Source organism: Globicephala melas, chromosome 8 (assembly GCF_963455315.2).
Source record: "Globicephala melas chromosome 8, mGloMel1.2, whole genome shotgun sequence".
NCBI lineage: Eukaryota > Metazoa > Chordata > Mammalia > Artiodactyla > Delphinidae > Globicephala > Globicephala melas.
Window position 1 is genome coordinate 40,943,254 of NC_083321.1, and position 22,544 is coordinate 40,965,797.

Here is a 22,544-nt window from a genome sequence, read left to right on the forward strand (position 1 = left end):
CTTGGTATTTTATTATGTAGTAGTTAATTTCTGCAACCAAGATGGAATAAAATAGATAAGTAGGCAGAGGTGGCAGTGAGAAATATGATTTATTTTTACTAAAGCAAATCCATCATTATATAAATTTGAGAAACTACAACTAGCCAAGTTCCACCCAGACTAGAACTTTATTGCTTTTGGTCAGAGGTCACTGGGGAAATAAGCACAATGTGATCTTTGAAATGTTATAAACTACAAAAAAGTAATAAACATAAAAGTCAGTATATTCAAATTAATTTCAAAGAGAGTCATCAAATTAACACATGACTATCATTTTATTTAAAATTCCTAAAACAACTGAGCTATAACTCTGATCAATAAAAGGACTGAGATGCTTTCTTATTTATCCACAACAGTCAATAATGCATTTGCTGTTGGCATTCTAAGGTAAATGCTAAAGAAAATGTCTCCAAGAAACATCTGATCATGCCCTTATCTGAAACTATGTTGGAAGTAATAGGGAAGGTTGTCTAACTCAGGGGCTCCTACAGAAGATAAATGAACTGGGTGGAGATAAAGATGAGATTGTTCAGGAGTATCTTCAATGTGGCAGTGAGCATGGTCTGGAACTACACTGCTATAAAAGTGTCTGGGCTTTGGAAAAATATCAGTGACAATGTATATTTGAGAGACCTACTTTAATTACTTTTAATTATTCTATAGCACTCTGATAGATGAGGCAGTTATGCAACTCAGTATTTATAAATGAAAAGATCTGCAGGCATATATAGAAGTAGTGTATTATTTTGATGTTTATGATAGCTACATGAATAAAAATTTAAGTATCATAGAAATTCTGCTATTACATAAAGTAATTTTCTGCTTAACAAGGTCAAATAACAACTCCATGAAGCAAGAGTACAGACTGGGTTTGAGTGTCAAATAGCTCTAGATTTTAATTCTGGTTCTATCTGTTTGATGAAGATCAAGATAACCTGTGCAACATCAGTTTCCTCATCTGTAAAAGGGAAATGATTAATACTTATGTTGCAAGAGTTCCGTGAGAATTAAATGAGATAATATAAGTAAAAGCCCTATCACTGAGTTACCAAGAATATAATAGGTGTTCAAAAAAATGTTACTTCCTCTTTCTTTCCTCTGATCCTCCCAGCTCCTCTCCATTGCCTCTGGCATTCTTTATAATGTTAACATGAAAAGAACTGACTAAATCTAGGTTCTTACAGTTGTTATTCACAATTGTAGCAGTAAAAATATTTTCATTAAGTTTTTTTTTTAATATTTATTTTCTTTATTTTTTTGGCTGCGTCGGGTCTTTGTTGCAGCGCGTGAGCTTCTCTCCAGTTGCTCGGTGCGCAGGATTCTCTCTAGTTGTGGCAAGCGGGTTTTCTCTCTGTAGTTTGTGGCACGCGGACACTCTCACTGAGGCTTGCGAGCTCAGAAATTGTCACGTGCGGGCTTAGTTGCCTCGCAGCATGGGATCTTAGTTCCCTGACCATGGATCGAACCCGCATCCTCTGCACCGGAAGGCAGATTCTTTACCACTGGACCACGAGGAAAGTCCTCCTCATTAAGTTTTAAATGTGACTTTCATAAAAGCATAAAAACATATTTAAATTATAAGAAACAACTTCATAACTTTTATCAGCCACATTTGGTTTGGCCAATAATGTGAAATGAACAAACTTACTTAAATTCATAATTAAAAAAATTTAAATTCAAATCCTAAAATAACTTCAAAACTTAAATTCCTAAAAACTCTTTTGTCACTTAAGCATATGACTAATTACCTTATAAAACCTACTCATATATTATAAACTATAGTCAGCATGTTGATAAGACCTTTCTGTGTTAGATAGATGAAAGGAACTTGAAGAACTATCACATAAACAGTTCGAACATTCCTTTTCAATGATGCCTATGGGTATGCTCTTTATCACTGTCAAAATGGAATGTCATGAATCCAAAAGGGTATATTTAAGAAGTGTGCACTTGATAATGGCTACTCTGACATTCTGGAAATTGTAAGCCTTGTACGGTTAATTAAATTACTCATGGAATAAATAGTACATATTGATATAAGCACAAATAAATTTAAAGTTCATAGCTAATAGCTAATGAAAAATATTTTCATTAAGTTTTTTTTTAATATTTATTTTCTTTTGACCTAATAGAGGTACATCAAAAAAGATACTGGGAAAAAAATGCGATTTAGGAAACAGGTCTATCTGATTAGTAAATTTTATCCCAGACATTAGTTAATTAAATGTCTCATTTAACTCTGAAAACTGATTATTGTAAGAATAATGGAATTACCAACAACCCAGTCCAAAATATATATTCATATGATAGATATAAAAGGAGAGGAGAATTCTTGACTTTACCAAAACGTTTAACCAAAGGCATATTTGTTTAACACAACTTGAAGATGAGACACTTGCTTTGTTAATGTAGAGACAGATTAGTGTAGTGCCTAAGAGCAGAAGCTCTCCAACAATACTGATGGCCACTTACTAACTGCATAATCTTGAGGAAATTAGTTCAAACTCTCTGTACCTCATATCCCTGGATCCTCTGTCAAGAATAAAAATAGCACCTGTTTCCCAGGGTTGTTTTGAAATATTAACTCAATAAATACACGTAAATCTCTTCAAAAGGTCCCATGTACATAGTAAATGTCAATATACATTAGCATCATATTACAATTACTACTACTATTGTTGACACTTGAAAGTATCTATGATGGTTATACAATGCAATAAAATCATCAAGCAAAGCAAACAACTGAAAAAGCTTAATTTACTAGCGAGTTATCACTTAAACAGAAAGCATTTACCAAGGACTCTAATGGAATGGAGGAAGAAAAAGCACCTTGGTAAACAGAAGGTTTGGGGAGGAAGCTAGGATTTACCACCTTGAAAAAAGGCATTATAAACAAATCCTCCAGTTAACTGATGACAGCTCAACCTCAATATAAGATAAGAGGAGATAACCAAGATGGATGGACCCCAAATTCAGGAAATTCTGGGGACTGCTTAAGCCCTCCCTTGGTTTCATTTCCTTCCTTCAGTAATCTCCCAATCCTCTGTTCCCCTTACCAGCAAAACTTCTCAAAAGAGTTCTACTTGGCTCTTTCTACTTCTCAACCTTCATTCCTTCTTCTATTAAAATCTGATTTCTGTCCCAACTGTCCCACTGAAATAACTCCTGAAGGCCATAAAACAACCTTCAACTTGCCAAATCCAATGGTTAATTCACAAACCTCATCTTGGTCAACCTCTCAGGGACATTCAACACAGCTGTATCCGTAGAACATTTCCTGTCTTTGTTTCAGTGATGTATCTCTTCTGGTATTCCTCCTAATTTCCTGGGTCCTTCTATCCTGCTTCATAAATGGAAAAGGCTTAAATCTGGGTCCCCTTTTCTGCTATGGCTACACATTGTCTCTTGATAATCTCCTATGGTTTTAAAAACCATCTATATGCTACTGACTCCTAAATTTACATTTCAGACTGAACTTTCCCCTGAGCTCTAGACTTATATATTCATTCATTCAACAAATCATTAATGAATACACACATTATGCACCAGGCATTATTCTAGGTTACTGGGATACAGAGATAAATAAGACAAAGTCTTTGAATTTTAGATAGGGAGAAAGATAATAAACAAATGTTGAGGGGGGTAAGTGGAATGAAGAAAAAGAAAATGTGTTATGGAAATATAGAATGATAGGCAGGCATGGAGAGATGGTAAGAAAAAAACCTCTCTTACACGGTCACACCTGAACAGAAGTTGATATGAAGTGAGAGAACAAGCTCTGTGGAAATATGTAGGAAGAGCAAGTTCAACAGAAGAAACAGCAAATGTAAATACCCTCAACTCAGGAATGATGTTGACACCCTGAAGGAACAGCAAAGAGTCCTGGACAGTGTAGCTGAAACAGAGTGAAACGCATTTGAATATGAAGTCAGAAAAGTAGAAAGAGATCAGATCTAATTGAGCATTATAGCCATGGTAAAGTTTTTAGACTTTATAGGAAAAAAGCTGGAGCATTTAATCAAGGAAGCAACATTGTAAGATATTCATTTTTAAAAGATCACTCTGGATGCAGTGTGAAAGACGGATTACATGGGACACGATTAGAAGGTGGGAGGCCAGAGAAGAGGTTACTGTAAGAGTCTAGGTAAGCAGAAATGGTGACTTGCACCAAAGAGATCGTACCAGTAATCAAAGTAATCAGATTGGGCATATGTTTTAAAGACAGCTGTCAGCAGTTACTCTAAGGGACTGAATATGGGATATAAGACAAAAAGAAGGAATAAAGAACGACTGCCAAACTGGGTGAATGGCAGTGCTGTTTACTAGCATGCAGCAGGCACTGTTACCCACTTGGCTATCAGACACCTCAAAAGTAGCATGGTTAAAACAAAGTTACTTATTTTCATCAAAAACCTTGTTCCTCTTTTAGTCTTCCCCATCTCAGATGCTACCACATAATCCTTTTCTATTTCCTTCTAGCACTTGTCCCTATCTGAATAACTTAGTTTATTTACATATTGTCCACTATAGTGCAGGCTCTATAAGAGTAAAAGACTTTGACTGTCTTGTCCACTGCTATATCCCTGGATCCTGTAACATTGCCTGATATACAGTAGGCACTCAAATATCTGTTGAATAGATGAGTAAATGAGTGAAAAAACCCTCCTATTGTCTCCTTTGTCACTTATTCTCTTCGGCTTGGCCAGTTAATATTGGTGCTCCCCAATTTCTAGACTCTCTTCTCACTAGCTCTCACAAGGCATTCTTACCCACCACTTCAATTTCCATCTACTTGCCCATGTTTTGAACATTTTTATCTCCAGTCCAGAGTTCTTTGAGACCTAACCTAATATATGCTTCTCAAGATTTCAACATGAATGACTCAAGGTATTTCAAATTCATCAAGAGCTAACTAGTGAGCTTTACCACCAAACCGGTCCCACTTCTGATGTTCCGTATCCTGATACACAGCATCAACATGCATCCAGATAGGCAAGCCAGAAATATTTCAGTCGTCCATGATACCTTCTTCTCCCCCAACCCCTGGTAATCAATCTATTGCCAAGTCCTGTTGATTTTATCTTGTAACCATTTTTCAAATCTACTTCCCTTTCTGAAAAGACTTTTGCCATCAGGCTAGTCCATCTTATTTAGCTTGGTTATTGCAACAGCTTCCTAATAATCTCTCCGTAGCTACTCTGGTACCTCTATATTCTATTTGTCCATATTTGATCTTTTCAAAAAGAAAGCCCTGACATCTATTACATGAAACTTTTCAATAGCTTCTCATACCTCTTAGGGAGAATGAAAGGCCACCCTCCCAGGCCTGGCCAGTCCAGCCCGTGCATATATTTCTGGCCTAATCTCACACCACTCTTCTTTTTGGTTTCTGTGCTACAAGGATATCAGCCTTCTTTTGGCTCCTTAAGCGTGCCATTACTCACCTTCAACAGGACAGGCTCTTCTTAAAGGACCTCACAGAACCCACCGTCACAGCACTTCCGTCAACTTGTAAATATGTACTTATTATATCGATGTCTATTCCCTTCACAAGATTATAAATGCCGTGACAGCAGAGATTGTGTCTCACTTTCTTCATCACTACATCTCCAGCATCCATCAAAATTTAAGAATTCCTCAGGGGTTTCCCTGGTGGTGCAGTGGTTAAGAATCCGCCTGTCAATGCAGGGAACATGGGTTCGAGCCCTTGTCCGGGAAGATCCCACATGCCACGGAGCAACTAAGCCCATGCGCCACAACTACTGAGCCTGCGCTCTAGAGCCTGCGAGCCACAACCACTGAAGCCCGTGCGCCCTACAGCCTGTGTGCCTCAACTACTGAGCCCACACGCTGGAACTACTTCAAGGCTACGTGCTCTAGGGCCCATGTGCCATGACTACTGAGTCACATGCTGCAACTACTGAAGCCCATGCCTCTAGAGCCCGTGCTCCGCAACAAGAGAAGCCGCTGCATGGGGCTTCCCTGGTAGCACAGTGGTTGAGAGTCCACCTGCTGATGCAGGGGACACGGGTTCGTGCCCTGGTCTGGGAAGATCCCACATGCCGCGGAGCGGCTGGGCCCATGAGCCATGGCCGCTGAGCCTGCGCGTCTGGAGCCTGTGCTCCGCAGTGGGAGAGGCCACAACAGTGAGAGGCCCGCACACCGCAAAAAAAAGAGAGAAGCCGCTGCAACGAGAAGCCCGCGCACAGCAACGAAGAGTAGCCCCCGCTCACCGCAACCAGAGAAAGCCCACGCAGCAACGAAAACCCAATGCAGCCAAATAAATAAATAAATAAATGAAATGGAAACAAAGGAAAAAAAGAATTCCTCAGATGCTTGGTAAATGCATTTCTGCATCTGAGAAGTTCTCTGATGGCAGTATAGTACACTGGCTAAACTGGAGTCAAAGAGATTTGGTGTTAAGTCCCGAATGCATCTGCTATATAACTTTAGGAAAGTTACTTAACCTCTTAAAGCCTGAAATACCTCGTTGGATTTTGTGAGGATCAAATGAGATAATGCACATAGTATGCTTAGCACAGTTGCTGACACAGAGAAGAAGTTCAATATATGTTAGCTATTATTAGCTATTTTTCATTCATTCAAATAGCCATTTAGGTTGGCTAGTTTAAGTACCTTATTTTTACCCTTTTTCTAACTATACCTTCAACTCAAGTAAATATAAATATATTTTCATAAATAATTTTTAACATTTAATATCCAATACCTGCATCCTAAAAAAAAGCATAGCATAATAAACATATAGTAAATACATAATATTAGTTATCTCCTCTGTGTAAAAAAGTTACACCCAAAATGAGCATCTTAAAACAAACACTTTTTATCTCAGAGCTGTGGGTAAATAATCTGAAAGTGGCCCAGCTGAGTGCGTCTGGCTCCAGTTCTCATGAGGCTCGAGTCAAGCTGTCAGCCGGGGCCGCAGCCATCTCAAGCCTCAACAGGGCTGAAGGATCTGCTCCTAAGCTCACTCACACAGTCGTTGGCAGACTTTAGGTCTTCAAAAATTTTTACTGAGGTCTGACGTTATAAACAGTAGATGAAAATGTCTCCCATCATTTATAAAATTGCTATGAAATGATGCCATCCATTACGCTATTCAACACCCTCTATAAAATTCAATAAATTTCTCTCTGTGTTTCATCTTACAGAAAAGTTTCTCTCTTGACCAAAAGGCATATGTCTTTTTACTATACGAAGGTGTTATTTTTTTATTGGATTTCTCTTTTTACTCTGACAGTTGGTACAGATAGATTTTTTGCCAGACTAATCTCCACCTAGACTTTTCTAGATTTTTCTCCCCCTCCTGCCCTTATTCTGCCGCCTTTTTTTTTTTAAGGAATTTTATTTCTTTATTTAATTTGGTTGCACCAGGTCTTAGTTGCGGCTCTCTGGTTCCTTAGTTGTGGCATGCAAACTGTTAGTTGTGGCATGCATGTAGGATTTAGTTCCCTGACCAGGGATCAAACCCAGGCCCATTGCATTGGGAGCGTGGAGTCTTAACCACCACGCCACCAGAGAAGTCCCCTGCCTTCTTTTATTACATGGCTCTTTCCCTTCATCATTATTTTAATAATCCTATTATTAATATTGATATATCACTTCTGAACATTCACATACAGTATTTGGTATTAGGAAGAGTATAAGTAATCGATCAACTATTAACTAATTAGTAAGTTGACAATATCAAAATTTGTGTAACCACCAAAAACATATTTAAATCAATGTAAAATAATATTCTATTTTAAATTTGTGTTTACTTTACCATATGTGAGTGAAAATACTATCTGGTCATCCCTTCTCAACACCATAGAGCTAAAAAGAAGTCAAAACTGCTGAAACTCTGTAAGTGTGCTGTCCCATACAATAGCCACTAGCCATATGTAACAATTTAATCAAAATTAAATAAAACTTAAAGTTCCATTTCTCAACCACACTAGGCATATTTCAAGGGCTCAATAATAAACATGAATTTCAAAGCTATATAAATCTTTGCCTTTATATCCACAAATATAACTTAGATCCACAAATAGAGAAGCAAGCTTAAAATAGGGCCAAAGGAAGAATGTTATCATGTTCACTTTGCAACCTGCCAAGACCAATACAAATAGCAACACACACACACACACACACACACACACACACACACACACACACACACACTCTCTTAGACATTTATAGTCTCTCTGAATCTAACCATCCCCTCCCCTGGACTAGAACATGTCAAAGTAATGAAAAATGATCACAGGTTAGATTAACTAGGATGCTGAGAAAGTAGGCTTCCCCTTTAATCAAAACAAAACAACCTGCTACAGTCATTTAAAACAAGTTGCATACATACAACCACTACCACCATCCAGTACTAGCCAGGTTGTGGTAAAACTGGTGTTCTCCCACAACTCTTGAAATGCAAAACAGCAGTGGAAACACCCTGAAATCCAACTAAATTATAGTACTTGAGATTGTTCCCATCACATATGCTATTTCCTCTGCCTGTAGTGTTTTTCTTTACCATCTTTACCTAATAAAATCCTGCTATACAAGAGTTCAGAACTTAAAACACTTACAGTCCGCACGAGATATCTGATATACAATGCTTTGAGTAACAGATATTTGTATAAATATTTTAACTCTCTCTGAGAATGTAATTGGCCTAAAGCAAAGACTATTTCTTGTATTTTTTGTATTTATCATGGTGTCCTACATATAACTGGTAATCAAATTTTTTAAAATAAATACTAAATGAAATAAGTCTATGTGCCTGACAGTAAAGGATCTCAATATCATTCTTTCGTGCAACTTTATGAGACATATTAAAGGAATCATGGGATAATCTCTAGTATAATCAAGCAGTTCACTAAGACATTATATTATATTAAGGCATTATTTAAATATGACATTAGTAGGAGGACTTGTATTTAATACTCCTATGCAACCACTTGCAAAGAAAATTACTTAAGTCAATCCACAGGATTATGATCTACTTTTAAACACATCTCTTGCACACCCACATAAACCACTTTTCCTATCTTGGGTAAAATTTAAATACTAACACACACAAAGAAAAGAAAACAGAAGTACAAATGGTAGGAGTTTACACACTATTCTCTGGATACAGCTATCCTTAGACTTGGAAGAATGACTAAATTTTTTCTTGGCTTCTCAGCTTAAATCATTTCTACCACTCTGAGTATTCAGTGTGCAGCATGATTTTAAAGGAAATTCTTTCCTTCCCTAACATGTTCTCAAGTCTAATCAAATTGCAAACTTGCATGTAGCCATATTATGGTCCTTGGCCCCTATTCAGAGTAACTATCCCTAATGAGAACACAAAGAGCATTTTTACCAGCTGTGAATGCTGTCACTGATTCATTACCCTTCTGGTCCTCTCACTTGCATTCTGGATCACCCTTTAAGCTTCAGACCAGTTAGGTCCTGCTCATTCTATCTGAGATCCTTAAGAAGCAAAAGCAGTGAAGATCCAACCCACGAAAAACTGCAAATGTAACTTCATCCATTTTGCCCATTATATCTTTAATCAGAGCTTCTAAATGTGACTGACAGTTTCTAATTAAAATTACACTGCAATTTTTCTTTGCACATCTGAATAGAAGTTTACTTTCAATACAGTATTCTCTATACCATCACTGGAAAGAATCATATGACATGGAAAATAGCTTAAACTCAGGGATATTCCTTTAAAAATTCATCATTTGGGGCTTCCCTGGTGGCGCAGTGGTTGAGAGTCCGCCTGCCGATGCAGGGGACACGGGTTCGTGCTCCGGTCCGGGAAGATCCCACATGCCGTGGAGCGGCTGGGCCTGTGAGCCATGGCCGCTGAGCTTGTGCGTCCGGAGCCTGTGCTCCGCAACGGGAGAGGCCACAACAGTGAGAGGCCCACGTACCACAAAAAAAAAAAAAAATCATCATTTTTCTTTCTTTACCCAGACATTTATCCTCCATTTAATGGCCTGTTGAACACTAGTTTTTGAATATTCAGCATGGAAGCAATAAAGGCAGTTCTTTGAACAAGAAATATTCTTGGGGAAAATAATATCATTATCATACCCATCGGAAATCTGCATTGCAAGTGACAGCCAACTCAACCCACATTAAGCCAAAAGGGGCATTCATTGGCTTATAAAGCTGGGCAGGAAATTGGCATAGTTCTGAAAGAAAAACTGTAGAAAGAAGGGCCTCAAAAAAATGGAAGTAGGTCTCCTTCAGCTGGTTAGGGTGTGTGTGTGTGTGTATGTCACTCCCTAACCACCCTCCCCCCACACCCAACTCTTATCCCTGGTAGTTTCCCCTTGGCTTTATTATTTAAGCAGAACTTCTCCACATGGAATTGGAAGATGGCTGCCTAAAGCTTCATAGTCTAAATCTCACACTCGTAATAGTGTGTAAAGAGAGGTTCTGTTCCTCCAACACATGCATATCGATCTCTGGCTGGACAAGACTCTGATGGATTTTGGTCACATGCCCACTCAGACTTAGACCTACTATTGTATCAACGGGATTAACCTAGATCACCAGGATGAGTAATGTGCCCATCCCTTTGGTGGTTGGGTGGAAGAGTAGGGGGAGAATGGGTGGGCAAGACAGATTTCTAAAAGAAGAGGGATTGAGTAGAAGGGAATATTCTGAGAAACCAAAAACAACAGCTATTACAGTCAACCCCAAAAAATCAATCAACTATTCAGCACCACATCTGTGCCAGATGCCACACTAGACCTTTACATATACTACCTCGTGGAAGGCTCACAATAACATCATCAGAGTGGTATTATCATATCCATTCTCTAGATGAGGAAGCTAAGGTTCAGAAAGGTTAAGTAACATGCTAAAGTAAGTTGCAGAGGATTCAAAAGCAGGACTAACTCCAAGGCATATGTATACTCATTCACCTATTCTACAATGTTGCCCCAAATGTCTTCCAAACCAAAAACTGACGGTGACTACTTTGCAACCTCTCACCAAGATAAATGGCTTAAGGGAGCTTGAACTATAAATGTAGAGTGTTATTTTACTTTTAGAGGGATTCCTCTGGGTCAGGCAAGATTAAAGATATTGTGAAACCATGAATAGGAATAATATAATTAAGGACATATATCCAAATAGTAAGGATATGAAAGTTAGCCAGGAAGGGAAAAAAAGGTATTTTACCACCATTATTTTTATGTACATCTAAGAACAAAAAATGCCCAATATGGGGAGTCTAATAGGAAACCCTATAATAAAGCTATGACAAAAGAATATAGAAAAAAAAAGAAAGTATATAGGAGAAAAAGAGAAACCTATTATACGAAAAGCAACAGCACAGAAACTTGTCTTCCTAACTTTGGCACTAGTGGCGGGGGGGGGGGGGGGGGAGGCGGGGAACTCCCCTTCAAATCTGAACCGCCATCCAGAACTAACACAGAGTTGTAATCTGAATTCATGCTACTAGTGTGGTCCAAATTCTCAAGCACTAAATTTAATTTAAAATGGTCTCAGGTTGCTAGGGCCCCCATGCTATGGCAGAAGCAAACACAAATCTTTTATGGAAGAACTGACTTCAATCCACTCTGACACTGATTGTCAGATGCCACTGATCGTAAGGCACACCCAGACTTCAGAGGTTTTAAAATGTCGGCGGGGGGGTGGGGGGTAGTGAATATTAAAATCAATGAGACAAGTATCCTCAGGAAGGAAAAGATTGGAAACCACTGCTCTACAGTGGTAGCATTTACATGGAAATTTACTCCCAAATTCACTTTCTCCAAGTTTGAATTCTCCTCTAGCCATTTCCTTCCAATTCTTCTATCTCACCTCACCACCACTACTAACACACAAACTTTTGCACTTTCTTCAGAGTCCTAACATGTAGCCCACACTAATCTTTCCCAATTCAAGATTCTAAAAACATTTAGTTTGTAACCCAATATTTAACACCTGCTAATCATAGTAGCCACACTGTTCTGTATGAGAAACTCTCCAACAAAGAATTAGCATTTCTGGCAATGAGGTATAGCTAGATTTTGGAATTATTTCTCCCTACTTAATACATAATAAAATACCACTGATCGAAAATCTTTAGTTTTATAAACAGCTCTTAAAAGTCACTATTATTGGGCTTCCCTGGTGGCACAGTGGTTGATAGTCTGCCTGCCGATGCAGGGGACACGGGTTTGTGCCCCGGTCCGGGAAAATCCCACATGCCGCGGAGCAGCTGAGCCCGTGAGCCATGGCCGCTGAGCCTGCGAATCCGGAGCCTGTGCTCCACAACGGGAGAGGCCACAACAGTGAGAGGCCCGCGTACCGCAAAAAAAAAAAAAGTCACTGTTATTTAAAAAAATCTTTAATCCATTTTTTAAACATTTTATTTGAGCATCATTGCAAACTTACAGAAGAGTTGCAAAACAAGATTAGTGCATAGAAGTCCTGTCTGTCCTTTACCTGGACTAATCTACTGTTAATATTTTGTCCTGGGGACTTCCCTGGTGGTCCAGTGGTAAAGAATCCACCTTCCAATGCAGGGCATGTGGGTTCAATCCCTGGTCAGGGAACTAAGATCCCACACACCGCGGGGCAACTAAGCCCGTGTGCCACAACTACTAAGCTCACGCCTCAACAAGAGAACACGTGTGCTGCAAACTGCAGAAGCCCACACACTCTGGAGCCTGCGCACCACAACTAGAGAGAAGCCTGCGCGCTGCAAGGAAGAGCCCATGTCCAGCAATGAAAGATCTCGCATGCCTCAACGAAGATCCCACGTGCTGCAACTAAGACCCAACGCAGCCAAAAAATAATAAAAGAAAATTTAAAAATAAAAATAAATATTTAAAATATATTTTGTCCTACTTACCTTATCATATATATGCACCCTTACAAGCATACTCTATTTTTTCCTCTTGAACTTTTTGAGAGAAAATTGCTTATATCATACCCTCTTATCCCTAAATTCTTCAGTGTAAATTTATAAGAATAGGGATATTCTCTTACATAACCATACTACAGTAAACTTCAGAAAAATTAATGTTGCTAAATACTCGTATCAAATGTACTGTCCTGTTCCAATTTTGTCAATCGACCCAGTAATGTCCTGTAAGTTTTTATAGGATCCAATCTATAATCGGTATTACATTTAGTTACATCTCTTTACTCTCCTTTAATCTGGAACCTATCTAAAGCCTCTCTTTGCCTTTTATGACACTGACTTTTTATAGAATATAAACCTTTGTGGGGTTTTTTTGTTTTTTGGGTTTTTTTTGCGGTACGCGGGCCTCTCACTGTTGTGGCCTCTCCTGTTGCGGAGCACAGGCTCCAGACGCGCAGGCTCAGCGGCCATGGCTCACGGGCCCAGCCGCTCCGCGGCATGTGGGATCTTCCCGGACCGGGGCACAAACCCGTGTCCCCTGCATCGGCAGGCGGACTCTCAACCACTGCGCCACCAGGGAAGCCCTAAACCTTTGTTTTTAATAGTATGCTCCTCATTTTGGGGGTTTGTCTGATCTTTTCTCATAACTAGATTTAGGTTATTCATTCTTGGTTGAAATACTAACACTGCTTGGAGAATCACATCTGGAAACACACGATATCCATCTACCCCTTACTATTAATTTTGATCATCGATCAAGGTGTTGTCTGATTTATCCTCTGTATAGTTATTGTTTTTTTCCCTTGCAACTAATAAGCAATCTGCAAGGATACTCTTTAAAATCACTGAAATATCCTGTTCCTCATTAAAAGTTTCCCATGGATTTAGCATCCATTGATGATTCTTGCCTGATCCAATCTGCAAAATTTAAATCCATTTTAGTCATTCATTTGAAAACTATATTAACTATATTTAATGACAGAAAAAGTCCATGCTGAGAAGTCTAAAAATGTACTTATCGTTATTTGAATTACATGAACTTTAGCTTGCATATAATAACTAAATATTAAAATAAATATCATTTATTTTAACCACTTTAGATCATTCATGTCCTATATAAGTTTTCTAACAAGCATGCTGAGCTCTGTACTACCATCTTTGAGATTAAATGTAAAATTCAACTTTTGCCATGTATTTATAAAGATGTCACAAGATACCAAAAAAAAAAAAGAAAAAAAGAAAATAAATGGTACTTTTACCATAACCAAAAATATTTCTGTTTATCAATAAAATTTACCTATCTACAGTCAACTGTTTTTGTGCATTAGCTAGAATATAAAAGGGAAATACTGGAACACAGTGAGGGGCATATAAATTGTTGCTACTATTTTGAAAGACAACTTGGCAACTGCTCTAAAACTTTTAAAGGCAATGCCTATGGATAAACTTATACACGATGCAAGTATACAAATTACAAGGAAACTGTTTATCAATAGAAGCCAGGTCAATAAATTACACTGTATTCAAACAATGGACTACCATGCAGCTGTTACAAAGAACAAGATGGGGGATTTACCAGGTGGTCCAGTGGTTAAGAATCCGCCTTCCAATGCAGGGGATGCAGGTTAGATCCCTCGTCAGGAAACTAAGATCCCACATGCTGCGGGGCATCTAAGCCCTTGCACCGCAACTACTGAGCCTGTGCCACAACTAGAGAGCCCATGAGCCACAACTACTGAGCCCACATGCTCTGGAGCCCGCATGTCACAACGAAATATTGCACATGCCTCAATGAAGATCCTGCATGCCGCAACTAAGACCCGAAGCAACCAAAAAAAAAAAAAAAAAAAAGATGGGTCTATAGATATCAATAATATGTACTAAGTGATGGTACACTTAGTTGCAGAACAGTATTGTAGATCCTATACATGTAAAAAGAGAAAGGAAAGGAAGATACACTATATATGTAAATTTATACACGCAAACATACCCTTACATATGCTTGCATAAACATCTAAAATTCTAGAAGGAAACACAAGAACCTGTTAGTAAAGTTTATCTCTGGGGAATAAGACTGCAGGGGTCAGGAACTTTTACTTTCCATTTTTCTTATTCTAATATTTAAATTGCTAACCATAAGCATGAATTGTTTGTAATTTTTTAAAATTTGTTACAATTTTCTCAATACCAGAGGTGAACTAGCGATCACAACTGAAAGTGAAATAAAAAGAATTATCACCTGCTAGAAAGAGCATAAAACTATATTTTTTCATATTCTAATTCTAATCTCCAACCCAGAAGGAGAAATCATCAATTGTGCACATATACATAGTAGGCACTTAGCTAATGTTTTTCCATTATTATCTTTCTAGTAATTATCAGTGTCATAAAATTTCCAGATGGTTGACTAGAGCAAAGGATACTTGTGGCCTGTGGCCCTGAAACAGAAAGAGAAAAATCACCTATCAACAATGACAGAAGTTAAACTTACAAGGAAAAACTTAAATCAGTCTATCCCTTCATAAAATCCATGATATTCAAGTAAATTATCAAAGTGAGTAAAGCAAAGAGTGACTAATTCACTATTCCAGTGACTGAAAGATTAATTCTCAAAGTGCATTAATCCAAAATAGAAAACTACTAGCAAACTGCATAGTTGGTAATTCTATATAAATATGAGAGGTTCATATCTTGTAATAGCATTCACAAAACATGAACCAAAATTATTAGTATTCATATATGTGTCTATATCAATCCCTATGTATATGCATATCCATATATATGAATATATTTATGTAGTTATACAATAAATACATATATAATAGGAGGAAAGGGTGCTATGTACAAGTTTTCTCCTCCACTGCTTTCAAAACAAATTTTTATACCTTGATATTTCACTAAAAAGAAGCCAGGAATCAGTCAGGCCTGATTTATCTCCAGAGCCTATGAAATTAATGATTATTTCTTTTATTATACTTCCAAATCTGCAATGAAAACCTCTGTGGATATTTTTTTGGTTTCCTAAAAGCCACATTGTTAACACCAACTGCATGTTTTCCATACTTCTCTTTGCTAGTGGCATCAAGGTTCACAGAGTCAGTAAGAAATGATTCCCAGGGCTAAATGTGAAATATAGATCCCTGCCTATCTTTACGCACCATCTCCTTTATCACTCTTCCACTCAATCGTTACCCTTTAGCAATACTCACCTTTTAAAGTATTCAAATATGCCAAGCTTATCAGGTCTAAGAAGCAGTTGCACTCCTATTCCCACTAACCAGAAATTCCATCCCCAGGTCTTCATGAGACTGTCTCCTCATCATTCAAGTCTCAGCTCAAATGTCATCTTCTTACAAAGGACTTCTATAACAATGCAATCTAAATTAGTCCTTCCAGGCACACTGTATCCCACCAGCCTGTTTTATTTTTTTCTCAGGACTTATCACACTTTCTGAAGCTATCTTGTTCTTTTATGTGTTGTTTTATCCAATCACTCTTCCCTAGTACCTTCCCCAACAATGATTTCTAAGTTTCATGACAGTAGTTTCATGACAGCAAGAATCTTGACTGTCTTGTTCATTGTGATATCCCCAGCATCTGGTACACAGTAGGTACACGATATGTATTTGCTAGACGATTGAATAAGGAAGAAATCAATATTGTCACTACATGCTGTCAGATGCTGAAGATATAATCTACTACAGCCTGCACCAAAATGCTAAAATATGTGTGTAGGAAAACTGTAATTATGTCTTTACAGCTATTTAAAAATCTATGAAACTGGCCAAAAACTCTAAAAATGAATGAATATTGCTCCTATCTAAATGATCATTACAAAACCTAATACATTGGCAATAAACACAATTTAAAAATTCAACCACATATATGATCTAAAATTTACAATACACTTCTTTTTGTTTATTTGTGTCATTACCAGCATTTTTCTTTTAAATACATTATATTGCTTAGTAACATGTATATTAAAATAGCCATAGTGAGGTATAGAAGTTGTTTTACTTTGGATACGATCATGATGATGATATGCAAACATTTGTTGAGAAGTTACTATGTGCCAGCACCTCAAATACATTAGCTCATCTAATCTTTACATCACCACTAGGAGTTGTGGTACTATTACCATTGCCATTTTACAAATGAGAAAATTGAGAAACAGAGGGCTTAATTTATCCAAGGTCACTTAGTAAATTACAAATTTCAATCTACGTTCTTAACTCAATAACAGATGCTAAGAAAATGTAATACTTTAAAAGATGTCAGTTTATTTAGCCTTTCAGTTTCAGGCACTGTACAATATAGTCTAATTAAAACTACAGTTTAGTTTTCCTTCATTGAACTCAATTTAAAAAAATCATTTACATTAAGTGTGAGCCTAGATCAATATACAAATTCAACTTGCACTGCCATCATCAAAAAACAGGAAAGGAAGAGGAGGGAGGGAGTGGGGGAGGAGAGAGAAAGAGGGAGGGAAGGAGGGAGGGAGATTATTGCTAGCAAGTATAATGCACCCTGTTTCCAGGGCAACTGTCAAAGTCCTAGAGTGCCTGATTCAGCACTTCTTCATCTGTTTACAATCACTCCAACACTCTGAAAACACGGTCATTGCATTCTATTTTGTGCAGCAGCGAATTCAGCATATACAAAACAGTATTTAACCTTTTTTTTTGCTTTAATAGGCTCACATGAAAGATCTGAAATAGCTATTATCCATATATTTTTTAAACAGTATACAGTTTTTCACCTTATTACTATATAAATAATAAAAACATTCCCCGTATTATACAACAGAATGTAATTGTAACATACATCCATAACATCCATGCTATAGCAACATTCAATTAAAGGTTAAAATATTTTATTAGTAAATGAGCCAAGACCATACATATACTTTCTCCACAATAAATACTCCACATTCAACCATAAACACTGTAATTTAACCACTAACATGGATTTGAAGTCACAAAATAAAAACTAGAAGCTACAATTTCATTCCCAAAATTGTCTTTGCCTATTTTATTCTGCACTATGTAAAATAAAGCTACAATTCCCAGTTTGTTTATTTTTGTTTTATTTTGTTTTGGAAGAGGATGCCTATAGTAAAGACTCTACACATACGCACGCGCGTGCGCGCGCGCACACACACACACACACGGTTAAAAAGAGCAGTTACAAACCTTCTTGAAATGTAATTTTGATTTTAGAATTTTATTTTATTATAATACAAACTAAACTGTCAGTGTATACACATAATAGTAAAGTAATAAATAAAAACTTATGAAAAGGACACATAATTATATACTATGGTAATTGGACAAGAATATGAGATTGTCCAATCCAGTGTTACTTTTCTTAAAATCAAATTTATTGAAGTCAAATTTACTTACAGCCATTTAAAATGTTCAGTTTAATGATTTTTGACAAATATTGTACAACTGTGTATATATCCCCACAATTAAGATATAAATATTTCCATCACCAACAAAAGTTCCCTCAAACTCCTCTGTATTCAATTCCCCCTACCACTGGCCCTAGGTGGCAGGTCACTGATCTGCTTTGTATAAATTATTTTTCATTTTCTAGAATTGTATATAAACTGAATTATACAGTATTTACTCCTTTGTATATGGCTTCTTCGATTTAGTATAAGGTTTTGCTAATGTTCTGAGATTCACACATGTTGTGTGTATTCATAGTTCATTCCCTTTTATTAATGAGTAGTATTCCATTGTAGGGATATACCACAATTTGTTTACCCACTCACCTGTGATGAACATTTGGGTTGTTTCTAATTTACAACTTTTATGAACAAAAGTGCTACAAACATACGTGAACAAATTTTTCTGTGGATATATGTTTTTATTTCTCTTCATTAAATACTTAGGAGAGAACTCCAAGATCATACGCTAAATTGCCAAAACATTTTCCAAAGGAATGTACAATTTTACATTCCTAGCAGGAGTGTTCACATTTTTTGCCTAATTTTAATCTGATCATTTGTTTTCTTTTTATTGAGTTGTAAGAGATCTTTAAATATTCTAGATAGAAGTCATTTGTCAGATATATTTATTATAAATAGTTTTCCCATGCTAGTACTTACCTTTGCATTTTCTTACTGATAGCTTTCAAAGAAAAGTTTTTAATTGTAATGAAGTCCAGTTAATTTTTTTTCTTTTATGTTTTTTTTTCAGAATTTTCTTCTAGATGTTTTAAAGTTTTTTTTATTTTTAAATTTTGGTCTATAACCATTGTGTTGTGTATGGTGTGAGTAAGAGTCAGTGTTCATTTTTTCCCCCAGAGAGTAGCCAGTTGTTCTAGGACATTTGTTGAAAAGACTGTAACTTTCTCCTTTGATGTGCCTTGGCACCTTTGCTAAAAATCAACGGATCTTATGTGTGTGGGTCTATTTCTGGACACTCGATTCTATTCTATTGATCCATAATGTCTATCTTATTACTACTACATACTGTAATTAAATAAATCTTGAATCAGGTAGTCTGAACTATGTTTTTTTTTTTAATTGCTCTGACTATTTGTCTTTCCATGTAAAAAAAAAATTTTTTTTGGCCGCCACACAGCATGATGGATCTTAGTTCCTCCACCAGGGATCGAACCGTGCCCCCTGCAGTGGAAGCATGGAGTCTTAACCATTGGACCACCAAGGAAGTCCTGTAAATTAGATTCAATCTAATTTTGAATTAGATTGTCAGTAACTTTAAAAAAAAGAAAAAGACTGCTGAAATTTGTATTAGAATTTCACTGAAGTACAGATCAATTTGTAACTCAGTGTTTCTTAATCTCTATCTATACATTAGAATTACCTGGACACATCAAAAGATAACCCAAGCCTACCTAGACCCCCATCCCAAACCAATCAAATCAGTAGGTTCTAATATAGAGCCATGATTCAGAAATTCTTGTTTAATCTTTTGGAGGAAATGTTTCCGTTAAAATTAAAGGTATCTGAGACTATAAGGAACTTTTTGTCATAAATATTGCTGGTGTCTAATTAAAAACTGGGATATCCATTTAAAAAATTAATTTCCATTTGTTAGACCTTCAGACCTAATATTTAGATAAGACCCAAGCCTCCTGGTCATGCCAAACTTAAAAAAGAAGAAATTTGGAAAATTTTCTAAAGATATTTGAGGAAGAAAAACCCAGGAGAAAAAAACCTGACAATCTAGAATTCTACATCTTGGTAAACTATCATTCAAAAGTGAGAGTTAAACAAAGAAACTTTCAGACACACAAAAAGAGCTTACACTAACTGAACCTAACTGAAAGATATTTCTGTGTTACAAAGAAAAATATTAAAACAGAAGGAAGGAGTGTGACACACACAAAAAATACAGCTAGCCCCAAATGGAGTAGTTCAAACAAGCATTTAAGGAACAACTAATCCTAATCTTGTAAAAATTGTTTCAGATAACAGAAAAAGATGTAACACTCACCAACTTTTTCATAAGTCTAGTGCTACCCTGATATCAAAACCAGATGAGAACAGATGTTACAAGAAAAGAACATTAAATGCCAAAATGTCTTATGCAAATAGACACAAAATTCTCAATAAAATATTACCAAACTAAACATAGCAAAGTAGAGGAGAAAAACCAATACAAATCTTAGCTGCCTTGATATCAATGAGTGTTGGCAAGTCTCCTAAAATTTAAGCAAATAAAAGATCTTGGCATTGAAGGAAAAGAAAGAAGAAAAGGAAGGAAGGGAGGGAGGGAAAAGAAAAGACAAGACAAAACAATACATCACGGCCTAGCTGGGTTTACCACAGCACTACAAGAATTGCACGTATATTTTTCTTTATACTTTTCCGTATGTTTGAAACACTATATATCATAATTTTTCTTAAGCTCCAAAGGGGTGGTAATTTGCAGATCAAAAAAGATTGAAACCTAAATGCCTACAGTAAGGAAAAAGAATAGGAAGTCAATTTACTCACAGACCCCTCCAAAGATCTAGCACTTGAAGATAGCAATTGCCATAGAATGTTGGGGTAAGATTTCCCACTAAAATCTGGGGAGTTTGATTGAAAACCTACATATTTATACTGATAAGACGCTGCCTCCACTGTGTTCAGTCAAGCAACTACTTCCCTTCAGACTGGCAGACCAGAATTTTGGTCTCTGGAGAAATTCTAGAGACCAGAGATCTAGAGAAATTCTGCATTTGGTATAGCAGGCACCTAGTAGAAAACAGAGGTGAGATAGCAGACTGACAGAGGCCAGAAGTAACAGGCAGTTAAGAACACCAGGAGAGGTCGTGCACGTGAGCTCCATAGGGCCAGGGAGGCACCAGCTGCCACGCAGGAAGGAGGTCAGGCTGCAGCTTGAGGGAGGCCCCGGCCCGCTGCGCCTGTGTCTGGCAGAGCTGGTGTGAGACAAAAGACAATCCTTCCCAGCCACCGGATAATCAAGAGTTTTGGCCTGACCTTTGAGCACACACCGAAATAGTACGGAGCCAAACGAAAAGCACAGACTATGGCACTGAAACGGATTAATAAAGAACTTGGTGATTTGGCCCGTGACCCTGCAGCACAATGTTTCGCAGGTCCAGTTGGGGATGATATGTTTCATTGGCAAGCTGCAATTATGGGACCTAATGACAGCCCATATCAAGGCGGTGTATTCTTTTTGACAGTTCATTTCCTACAGACTACCCCTTCAAACCACCTAAGGTTGCATTTACAACAAAATTTATCATCCAAATATTAACAGTAATGGCAGCATTTGTCTCGACATTCTAAGATCACAGTGGTCTCCTGCTTTAACTACTTCTAAATTTCTTTTATCCATTTGTTCACTGCTATGTGATCCAAACCCAGATGACCCCCTAGTGCCAGAGATTGCACGGATCTATAAAACAGAGATAAGTACAACAGAATAACTCAGGAATGGACTCAGAAGTATGCCATGTGATGCTAGCTGAAAGTCAGAATAACCTGCATTATAGCTGGAATAAACTTTAAATTACTATTCCTTTTTTGATTTTCTTATCCAGCTGCTCCCCTATCAGACCTCGTCTTTTTTATCTTTTGTTTACCTCCCTCCATTCATTCATATGCTCATCTGAGAAGACTTAAGTTCTTCCAGCTTTGGACAATAACTGCTTTTAGAAACTGTAAAGTAGTTACAGGAGAACAGTTGCCCAAGATTCAGAATTTTTAAAAAAAATGGAGCATGTGTATTATGTGACCAATGTCTTCACTCTAACTTGGGTATGGGATTAAAACCATTCCTCACTGCTCTAACACGCTGAAGAATCATCTGAGGGGGAGGGGGATGGATGCTGAGTTATCACATCAAAGGAAGCAGCATTATTCTAGCAGCATCCATTCTTGGGTAAGCCTTCCACTGTTAGAGATTTGAGGTTACATGATATACTTTATGCTCATAACTGATGTGGCTGGAGAACTGGTATTGAATTTATAGCATCAGCAGAACAGAAAATGTGATGTATTTTATGCATGTCCATAAAGGAATGACCTGTTCTTGTTCTACACAGAATGGAAATTGGAAGTCAAACACCCTTTGTATTCCCAAATAGGGTCTCAAACATTTTGTAATTTTCATTTAAATCGTTAGGAGGCTTGGAGCTA

At 37.2% G+C, this 22,544-nt stretch overlaps 1 protein-coding gene and 1 pseudogene across 3 annotated transcripts in view; one reads left to right on the top strand and one right to left on the bottom strand.

Moving 5' to 3' along the window:
• Nucleotides 1–22,544, bottom strand: part of PDE3B (phosphodiesterase 3B) — a 177,025-nt gene that overhangs the window by 117,528 nt on the left and 36,953 nt on the right. The gene's annotated exons all lie outside the window — the stretch shown is intronic.
• LOC115839598 (ubiquitin-conjugating enzyme E2 D3 pseudogene) lies at nt 21,427–21,864 on the top strand (annotated as a pseudogene).